Source organism: Berghia stephanieae, chromosome 12 (genome assembly GCF_034508935.2).
Source record: "Berghia stephanieae isolate SIO BIC M18660-M18661 chromosome 12, UCSD_Bste_1.3, whole genome shotgun sequence".
NCBI classification, from domain to species: Eukaryota; Metazoa; Mollusca; class Gastropoda; order Nudibranchia; family Aeolidiidae; genus Berghia; species Berghia stephanieae.
Window position 1 is genome coordinate 30,735,856 of NC_088371.1, and position 11,497 is coordinate 30,747,352.

Sequence of the window (11,497 nt, forward strand, 5' to 3'; positions counted from 1 at the left end):
TGGAATTATTTCTTTGACTTATCCCACACGCGCGTCTCTCAGCCAGGCGTCGGGTGCCGTCAATTAAATTCCGAGTTTGTTTTCCTAGCATTGCGATATTTTCGTTTTATTTTGTGTTTACATCTGATACTTCTCTTTTCCCTTTGTTTCTGATCATTGTTGACATTCTTCTTGTTCTTCTTGTTCTTCTTGTTCTTCTTGTTCTTCTTCTTCTTCTTGTTCTTGTTGTTGTTGTTGTTGTTGTTGTTCTTCTTCTTCTTCTTCTTCTTCTTCTTCTTCTTCTTCTTCTTCTTCTTCTTCTTCTTCTTCTTCTTCTTCTTCTTCTTCTTCTTCTTTTTCTTCTTTCCTTCTCTCTCTCTCTCTCTCTCTCTCTCTCTCTCTCTCTCTCTCTCTCTCTCTCTCTCTCTCTCTCTCCCTCCAGAAGCAGACCAAAGCTGTTACAAGCGTTGTCTCTGTCCCCCCAAAAAAATTGTAATATCGCCTAACAGGCGTCATGTCCCGTCCTAAATGTTAAACGTTGCTGTTGGTCAGGGACCCCTTGTAAAGCGCTTTGAGCACGGTTAGTGGATATTGCTCTATATAAAAGCTCAATTTTCTTTTTACAAGTAGAACAACAATGATGAACCTCCATCTTTGTTTGTCCATGCGTAGCCATCGTTAGCTTTTAGCCTGATACTAAAACCCACTAAGACCCATATTTTGATGTCATTTTTAGGTTTGTGGACCGCCGAATTAGTAGTTTTGTTCAAAGAAACAAGTGATTCCATTGGTTGAAATTGTTGAGTACAACTCACGATTTGTTTTCTTTTGCGGCCAAAGACTTGTCTTTTGACGTCATTTTTTGGTCAGTGTCAGGCGATAAGTTTACGGAGGCCACGGTCCATGGCCATCGTCGCCAGGGAGCTCTCCCATTTATTCTCCTTCCACCCGTTCTCCTCCAAGTTGCCCGGGGCCTTCCTCTACTTCTCTCCCCTTCTGGTGTCCAGTGTTGGGCAGTTTTGCTGATGTTTCCCTATTGAACCCGTCTTTTTATTTTAAAGTTCTAATTTACGTGTAAATACTTTCCATAAATAAATAGATAAATTAAATATAATAAAGAAAAATAAAGAAAAAAAAAATCTTATAGCCCATTAATTGAAGAGATTCCAATATATCTTTTGGAGAAAAAAAAATCAATTGGGAAAAAAAAAATAATTACGAGCCTGCCAGGATTCGAACCTGGAATCTTCTGATCCGTAGTCAGACGCGTTATCCGTTGCGCCAAAGGCCCTGTTAAGATTGATGTAAATACGAATTAAGACATTTATGGGAGTAAACACGAGAAGATTATGGTTTTCGAAAACCGACGTTATACATGCCTTGCTGTTGGGTTCTGTAACAACGACAAAGGATGTTGTAATATTTAGATGTGCCTGGACTAAAAACAACGTTTAGAATTTCTCAGCTGATGGATTATTCTTTAGGCGTTTTTTATTGTGTTTTTTTTTTTTAATTCAACCGTTATTATTATTATTATTATTATTATTATTATTATTATTATTATTATTATTATTATTATTATTATTATTATTATTATTATTATTATTATTATTATTATTATTATTATTATTATTATTATTATTGTTATTATTATTATTATTATTATTATTTATTATTATTATTATTATTATTATTATTATTATTATTATTGTTATTACTATTATTATTATTATTATTATTATTATTATTATTATTATTATTATTATTATTATTATTATTATTATTACGGCGTCTTTGGACTTATCGCAGGGCTTGTGCTCGAGTCACTCCCGGGTCCTTAAAGTTAAGTCTATGGAAACAGCCTTTACTCGCATTCTCTCACTACACTCAAGTGTAAAACGAATACCTGGTGGGCAACCTGGTGTTGGTCATGTCGAAAAAAAAATGTAATAGCGTCTTAAAGGCGTCATGTCTCGTCCCACATGTTTGAATGTTGCCGTTTGCTTGAGACCCCTTGTAAAGTGATTTGTTCAGATTTCGTTGATATTGTCCAACAGAAAAGCTCACGCTTATCTCTCTCTCTCTCTCTCTCTCTCTCTCTCTCTCTCTCTCTCTCTCTTGCTCTCTCATTCTCTCTCTCTCATTCTCTCTCTCTCATTCTCTCACTCTCTCTTTATCCCTATCTATCTATATATCTCTCTCCCTCTCTCTCTTTCTCTCACTCTCTTTCTCTCTTTATCTCTCTCTCACTCTCTTTCTCTCTCTATTTCTCTCTCTTTATATCTCTCTCACTCTTTCTCTCTCTCTCTTTTTCTTTCTCTCTCTCTCTGTCTATCTCTCTCTATCTCTCTCTCTCTATCTCTCCATCTCTCTCTTATTCTCTCACTCTCTCTCACTCTCTCTCTATCTTTCTATCTATCTATCTCTCTCTCCCCCTCTCTCTCTCTCTCACACACTCTTTCTCTCTCTCTCTTTCTCTCTCTCTCAATCTCTCTCCCCCTCTCTCACTCTCTTTCTCTCTTCATCTCTCTCACTCTCTTTCTCTCTCTATTTCTCTCTCTTTATATCTCTCTCACTCTTTCTCTCTCTCTCTCTTTCTTTCTCTCTCTATCTATCTATCTCTCTCTATCTATCTCTCTCTAGCTCTCTCTATCCCTCCATCTCTCTCTTATTCTCCCACTCTCTCTTACTCTCTCTCTCTCTCTCTATCTTTCTATCTATCTATCTCTCTCTCTCTCCCTCTCTCTCTCTCCCCCCCCCCCCTCTCTCTCTCTCTCTCTCTCTCTTTCTCTCTCTCTCTCTCTCGCTCTCTCCCCCCTCCCCTCTCCCTCTCCCTTCTGTACCTCTGTATTCAAACATAAGCGAAACCTCCTCACCTTTCGGCGCTATAGAAATAAGCAGGTGTATCTACATACCGTTCATGTGGTCATCTGAACTTTAATGAATTTATCAATCTAGGTTTTGAGATAAAACCGTCTGATAACACACATTATATCAACTGTGGCCTGTGGCGAAACGGATAACCTATCTGACAATGAATCAGGAGATAACGATTCAAATCTTGTTAGCTTCATTTTTTTAAAAATCACAATGTCTCAACTTTACATTTTCTATTTATTTATATTTGTTAAATAGAATGATTGATTGTTTTGGGGTTGTTGTTTTTTTTTCTTTCAATCACAGTCATTTTCTTTTCAGATTTTTTTTCTTCTTTACCTATTTATTTAGTCAAATTATCATTTTTTCATAACTCTTTTAACTCTTGATTAAAGCCTTTTAAAAAGATTTCTATTGAATGGTTCCTTCGATCTTACGTGTTTAGATACATACACAGCAAGAGTAACCCACACAGCAAGAGTAACCATCCCAACATCAAAAACAGACGCCCACATGTATTCGTTTTTCCCTTCCACTGCCCGACTATGGAATAGCCTCCCAGCTGAAGTGGCTGAAAACGGTTGCCAACATGCATTCACGCGATTGCTAGAGTTCACAACGTGACTTTTTAATCTATGTTTTTTTTGTTTGTTTGTTTGTTTGTTTGTTTTTTTTTTTTTTTTTTTTTTTTTTTTTTTTTTTTTTTTTTTTTTTTAAATTAGTATTATGTGCAGAGTTTTAGCAAGTTTAAAATGTAAATCACTGTGGAGTGATCCTCGACAATATTGGAGGTTTCCACAAGACGAAGAAGAAGAAGAAGATAATTTGACGGTAAAGCTGAAGTTCCATTTTATCTAGCAAGGCAGCTGATGCCGAAAACTTTGGGCCAAAGGGACGGATGTTTGCATTGTATAAATAGTATGCGCTTGGCTAAGAAGCTCACAACATTGCCATCCGGAAGTATAACGGATCAACATACAAAACTGTATTCTACCATGAACGGCTATGGATAGTATGCGCTTAGCTAAGAAGCTCACAACATTGCCATCCGGAAGTATAACGGACCAACACACAAAACTATGTGTAACCTTGAACGTTTATAGTCTGGTTAATACAGTTTAGTGAGAATTACTCATAAACGCGGATGGCAAAAAAAATAAAATCAATAACAAAGACCTGAGTGACGTCAAATTCGAACTATCTAAAGTTTCTTTCAATTCCTTTTTTTTTTTTCGTTCCCCGTTCTGATGCTGCATCATACAATCAGAAATCTGGAAGCCTCTCTTAACGAAGAAAGTCCATTGAACTTACGGAGCTGAAATTTTGGATATGTTTTAGTTTGTTGATAGATGAGCGATGGCAAATTATGCTTCAGATTATCTCAATAGATTATATTCTATCGCAGAGTACTTTCTACCTGATCTGATATAATTAGAATAGATCCAGCAACACAAACTCAATTGAGTTGATGGTCAGGCAAACACACGCACGCTCGGGGTAATAGAAATACGACTACAAAAAGATTCGAACAAAATCTGACAGCGCGTGAGTTGAGCGCTATTATCATTCAAACTCAGTCTCACACTATCCATCGTATGATATGAAAATATGAGGAGCGGCGAGTTACATCAATAGGATTCAACTATCGTGACGTCACTTCCCTCGTAATGACGCATAGTAACTCAATAACTGATTCTAAACTATCTGAACAATGGCGGACGCCCTTATGAAATACTTCTCCGACGAGCATAAACGTGTATCCAGAGGAGAAAAAACATTATAAATCTGACCACGTTTTGACTTTTGTACAATCTGATCACATGACATGTGAAAAAAGTTCTAGCCAGCATGAAGAATAAAAGTACCGATTTTCTTTGTTTAGAACCAAGCTGCTGGTTGCTGCGCGGACGTGACATCAGGATATTGAATCATATAAGACTTCAACAGTCGTGACGTCACTTCCCTCGTAATGACGCATAGTAACTTAGTATTACTGGTTCTAAACTATCGGAACAATGGTGGACGCCCTTATGAAATTCTTCTCCGACGAGCATAAAAGTGTATCCAGGGGAGAAAAACATAAATCTAATCATGTTTTGACTTTTATACATTCTGATCACATGACACATGAAAAAGTTCTAGCCAGCATGAAGAATAAAAAGTACCGATTTTCTTTGTTTAGAACCAAGCTTCTAGTTGCTGGGCGGACGTGACATCAGACTATTGAATCCAATTTGCCACTTTGATATTTTCAAAATAAAGATGGAGTTAACTCATAATGTCTTCTTCCTCGTCCTCTCGTGTTCAATGTTTGTGTTGTGTGATGCAAGCCAGGGTTCACAACGGAAACGTGTACCTTTGTGAAAAATAAAGGCGTTAACTGTTAACCCTCTCCTTACCAACCATAGGAAAATCACCACCTTCCTTACGATCCAACCCGCACTTTTATCATTCATATTTTTTTTTATAAACTACACAATTTAAAGAAAAATCTTTTATTTTAGCTATAAAACGTGACACTGTGTTGTAGAGTTCATTTTGCTGATTAATATTATGCTTGTTGCCTTTCTGTTTGAGTAAGAAAAAAATATTTTTGTGTTGTGTTAGTGTGAAATTTTGGGAAAATTTTGAAAATGGCTGGTAAGGAAAGGGTTACAATGAACGACAACGACAAAAGAAAACAAAACAAAACAAATTAGAAACAAACAAAGTTCAATTTAAAAAACAAACAAACAAACAAACAAAAACAACACAAAAACAAATAAACAATAACAAAAACATATTAAAACAATTAAATCATACAAAGCAACAACAACAAAAAACCCAACAAAAAAACAACCCAACAAAACAAAAACAACAAAACAAATAAACTCTAGTACTGTAGTATGTCGGTGTGGTGTACAATTTAGAGGGACTGCTTTGAAATGACAACGGGACCTTAATGTGTGTGGTCCATCGATTTAGCTACAAAAAAATCACCTCAAGGAATGCATTTAGCAAAAACATACATTACAGACATATGTTACAGTGGATGACAAATGTGACATATATGCGGCTATGTGGTCTTGTGGAATGACACTCGCTTTCGGATCGGAAGGTCCTGGGTTCGAGCCTCGCTCGGCGCATAGTTGAGTCCTTGGAAAAGGATCTTTACTCACATTCTCTCACCGTACTCATGTATTAAATGAGCACCTGGCTGTTAACAGCGTTGTCTCTGTCCGAAAAATGTTTAAATGGCCTAATAGGCGTCATGTCTCGTTTTACATGTTACATGTTGCTGTTTGTCCCTTATAGTATCTTGATTACATTATATCATCTTCATTTTATTTAACGACAATCTTCCAACCTCCAGATAGTTTTTATACCTATGTTGTTGCTTGGAGCTCTAAGCAATAAATAACAATATTCATAAATAATATTTGACAATAGCGAAAGGTCCTTATGGCTCACTTCACATGCAAAGGGACGGAGGTCGATCCCCGATGAAACCTGACTTCCGGTGTCTGTTAGACCTGGCTGAGTGATTTGCGATAAACTAGCGTCCTATCCAAAAAGGTAGCAAGCAATTGCTATTATCTGCGGCTATATGGTCTTGTGGTATAACACTCGCTTTCGGATCAGAAGGTCCTGGGTTCGAGCCTCGCGCTCGGCGCATAGTTGAGTCCTTGGAAAAGGCTCTTTACTCACATTCTCTCACCGTACTCAGGTGTAAAATGAGTACCTGGTCGTTAACAGCGTTGTCTTTGTCCGAAAAATTGTAATATCGCCTAACAAGCGTCATGTCCCGTCCTACATGTTAAATGTTGCTGTTGACCAGGGACCCCTTGTAAAGCGCTTTGAGCACATAATTTAGTGGATATTGCGCTATATAAAGCTCAATCTGTTTCACGCTATAGAAAGCGGGTATAAAATTCGGCTCCATCATGGGCCAGATGGCTCTGACAGACTACTTTAATCCGTAAACTGCCGTACTTTGAGAAGACACGTATTTTAAAAAATGGCCAGAAAACTCGTCCTTCAAATTATACCGATCGATTTAAATGAGCCTCAACCTGGCAACAATTCTCAAACCAGAGACCTCGACCTCATTTAAATCGATCGATATTTGAAGGACTAGTATTGTGGTAAATTTTTTTAAATACCCGGTTTTCCAGAGAATGAGAGATAATAACTGGTTATAATAGGAATTAAGAAAATCTGTGCTGTAAGCGAAACAACATAATAAGGTTAATATAACCTTACACGATAACTCAAAGCATGGTAAGGGGGAAGATGACATATTTATCATCATGAGAAAAAAAACATGTGTATATTATTATGTAAACAGGTTTAAACTTGTAGGCAACGGTGGTCTAGTGGTAGAATACTCGCCTGCCACGCGGGTGACCCGGGTTCGATTCCCGGTCGTTGCATGTCTTTTTTTTTGTTGTTGATTTTTTTACGTTTTTTTTTGTTATTAGTTTTTAAAAATATTTTTAAGTTTTTAATGTTTTGTTTTTATTGATATTATGACTGTAGGGAGTGACATATTATATTTTAGTTGATTTTTTAGATGATTTCGTTTTTCCCTCCTAAAACATCCGATCACACCTGCATTCAGTCTATATATATTTTGTCTGTGTACATTTGTCATAAGTTTTGATTTAAAGTAAAAATAAAAACAAGCAAAAACAATTTAATCAACAAATAAAACAACGCAAAACACCCGAATCACCCCCCCCCCCCCCCCCCCCCCTTCCCCCTTTTTTTCCAAAAAGAAAAAGGAAAAAAAAAAAAAAAAGAAAGAAACATGAAAACAAAACATAAAAAAATAACCCCGTCCAAAGAAAAAAAAAGAAGAAACAAACAACTAACTCCCCCCCCCCCCCCCCCCCCCCCCCACCGAGAAAAAAAAAACAAAAAACAAAAACAAAACAAACTTGATCTTTTATATTATTATACAGGGCCATCAATATCCACTAATCGTGTTCACAACGCTAAACAACAACGGGTTCTCGAGACATGACGCATGTTAGGCGATATAATCATACCTTTTTTTTTTCCCCCGACAGAGACAGCGCCGTTAACGGCCAGGTCGGTAATCATTTTACACCTGAGTACAGTGAAAGAATTTTATGGGTATAGAGTTTTATCCAAGGACTCAACTATGCTCCATGAAGATACCTCATATTTTTCCACGGCGATCGATCTGGCCAATAGTCTGATGTCACTTCCGCCCAGCAACAGGCAGCTTGGTTCTAAACAAAGAAAATTGGTACTTTTTATTCTTCATACTGGCGAGAACTTTTACACGTCATGTGTTCAGAATATTATATAAAAGTCAAAACATGATTATATTTATATTGTTTTTCTGCTCTGGATCCACTTGTATGCTGGTTGGAGAAGAATATCATAAGGGCGTCCGCCATTGTTCCGATAGTTTAGAACCAGTTACTAAGTTACTATGCGTCATTACGAGGGAAGTGACGTCACGACTGTTGAACTCTATTCGAAGACGAGTGAGTTGCCACTGCACCATTGATTGCTGGGCCAGGCCTGGGATAGAAACAAGAGAGGCCCGTCCACATCACTGTGATAACGATGCAAATGTTGGAGGATCAAACTCCCATTAGTGTAATTGTGTCTTCTTGCCTGGGCCATCACGGCTACTCACTCTCTCTCTCTCTCTCTCTCTCTCTCTCTCTCTCTCTCTCTCTCTCTCTCTCTCTCTCTCTCTTTCTTCTCTCTCTCTCTCCCTCTCTCTCCCCTCTCTCTCCCCCCTCTCTCCTTTCTCTGTCTCTCTCTTTCTCTCTCTCTCGCTCTTTCTCTCTCTCCCTCTCTCAGTCTCTTTCTCTCGCTCTCTCTCTCTCTCTCTCTCTCCCTCTCTCAGTCTCTTTCTCTCTCTCTCTCTCTATCTATCTATCTCTCTCTCTCTTTCTGTGTGTGTGTTTGTGTCTGTTTCTTTCTTTCCCATAACTTCATTATCGTACTTTTCTACCTCCCCCTCCCCTCTCCCCCATCGAATTCAGATCTACTCCCGTTGTTGTAGTCGTTGTCGCCATCCTCGTCCTCCTCCTCTTCACTATCATCATCACCATCATCATCATCATCACCATCATCATCATCATCATCATCATCATCATCATCATCATCATCATCATCATCATTACCATAATCGTCATCATCATAATCATATTCATAATCATCATCATCTTCTTCTTCTTCTTCTTCTTCTTCTTCTTCTTCTTCTTCTTCTTCTTCTTCTTCTTCTTCTTCTTCTTCTTCTTCTTCTTCTTCTTCTTCTTCTTCTTCTTCTTCTTCTTCTTCTTCTTCTTCTTCTTCTTCTTCTTCTTCTTCTTCTTCCTCCTAAACCAACTCTCTTATTTCACAGGATCTATGAGTCATGACTCCAAGAGTAAAATCAGTACAGTGTTATGAATTATAGATATGAATAAAATGATGATGATGCTGGTAGCTGTGACCTTTCACCTCTTTATAGCCATCTGGTAGGTGTAATGGCGGTCATGTGCTCATAATAAAGTATAGACCGCTAACTCTATATAATTGGACATACACATCATCACATCAACGCCGACCAGTTATCGTTATGAGTATCACCATCGATTTATTATTATTATTATTATTATTATTATTATTATTATTATTATTATTATTATTATTATTATTATCATCATCATCATCATCATCATCATTATTATTATTATTATTATTATTATTATTATTATTATTATTATTATTATTATTATTATTATTATTATCATCATCATCATCATCATCATCATCATCATCATCATCATCATCATCATCATCATTATGCTTATTATTATCATTATGTTGTTGTTGTAATTATTAATCAGCCGACGTCTTTAGTTCGTTCCAAGTAGGGCACCGTGCGCACGGAATATCGCGAATTCCTCCAAAATACGAAATGTGATGCCGTGATTTTTTGCCTGCGGGCTTAGATATATTTTAAGTGACATTACGAATTTTGAATCGAAGTGACTATTCTCACCCCCGGGATGCTAGTCTTCATAATAGTATAAAAAGTAGTCCACAATTATGTTGTGTTTAATCCAAAGGTTGTAATGCAGTAATTTGTTAAGTTTCTTGTCACAAGTTGCACAATTAAAAAAAAAAAAAAATCAATCAAATCCAAATCGCAAAAAGCCGGCGACGTTTTTTTTCGGTAATCCAATCGGGGGGGGGGGGGGGGGGGGGGGGGTAAGAATAGAGGCAGCCATTTTGAATACCGATTGTGATTGACCAAACGGTTTTCTCACAATGCCGAATTCTTTTGATCTTTTTATCGTTTGCAATAAAATATGACTCAAACTTTAAAATGTTTACAATAATGGTGTGTTGATTCTCATTCCCGTGGGGGAAATATTCACAACAAAGTTGCATTCAGTAGCGTCGCTTAGCATATAGATAGTTCGAAGATGACGTCACTCAGGTCTTTGTTATTGTTTTTTGCCATCCGCTTTTATGAGTAATGCTCACTGTACTGTATTAACCCGACTATAAACGTTCATGGATACACACAGTTTTGTGTGTTGGTCCGTTTTACTTCCGGATAGCAATGTTATGAGCTTCTTAGCCAAGCGCATACTATCTATAATTTTGGGTTGTTTGAAATAGCGTTTGAAATAGTGTAACAAAAGATATCGTTTAAATAGTACTTTACAGTTTTGAAAAAATCTCATAGCGTTTATAATTTATCTCGTCCTGGTAGACAACGGACATGCAGTATATTGGACGACCGTTTTGTGCTTATACGTATTTTGGACAAAGACATTGATGTAACCCCCCCCCCCCCCCCCCCCCAAAAAAAAAAAAAAAAAAAAAAAAAAAACAGGGGGGCCCCCGAATTTTTACGCCCATCTTCGACAGGACAAGGAAATATGCCTTTCACAAAGACATAATTCCCGACCAACTGTTGAGCAAGACAACTCATAAAGGTCGCACAAAACCCACTGGTCACCCACCTGGTTGCCATTCTTGAATTATGTTCACTGGGGGGCTGGGGGGGGGGGGGGGGCTTTGAATGTGACAATGTGAAACGTCACTGAATCTAACCTTCTTTAACACCAGATTTCATGTAATTTTTGTACCTTTCAAAGGAACAGCAGTTTTCAAACACAAGAAACACATGATCAAAATGACATAATTATTATTTTGTCCTCTCCACTCTGTTTCCTGGTTGTGGACAATCTATTCATAATATTGTTATTCGCCTCATGCCATGAAAAAGAATTCGGCGCTTCGCCTCACTGGAGAAATACTTGCAAATTTTCCTCATTGTGAGAAATTTGCATGTCGAATGCATATTGTAGTCATTTTTAAAAAATGAATTTAGAAATAACAACATTCAGCTACGCCGCTGGATTTTAAATATTGAATTGTAACAATTGTTTATGTCAAGTGTGTACAAAGTGTACAATTTGCTGTGTCATTTTGAACCCAGGGTGGCAGTGTTAGTGAGTAGTGCACATGAATCTCGTGAAAAATAAACCCCTGGTCAAGCCTGTGGGGAGTTCAGTGATCGTAATCACAACATGATTCACTGTGTATAAAACTGTTATTGTAAACCATCCATTTGTTCACTCATCCCAGACCCTTCGTTTTTTATATAGATAGTATG

The 11,497-nt window shown here is 37.4% G+C and overlaps 2 non-coding genes across 2 annotated transcripts; one reads left to right on the top strand and one right to left on the bottom strand.

Moving 5' to 3' along the window:
- Nucleotides 1-1,197: 1,197 nt before the first annotated feature.
- On the bottom strand, nucleotides 1,198-1,270 carry Trnar-acg (transfer RNA arginine (anticodon ACG)). Its single transcript has one exon. It is a non-coding gene; the product is annotated as a tRNA-Arg (tRNA).
- A 5,927-nt stretch (nucleotides 1,271-7,197) lies between these two features.
- Nucleotides 7,198-7,268, top strand: Trnag-gcc (transfer RNA glycine (anticodon GCC)). Its single transcript has one exon. It is a non-coding gene; the product is annotated as a tRNA-Gly (tRNA).
- The last annotated feature ends 4,229 nt before the right edge of the window (nucleotides 7,269-11,497 follow it).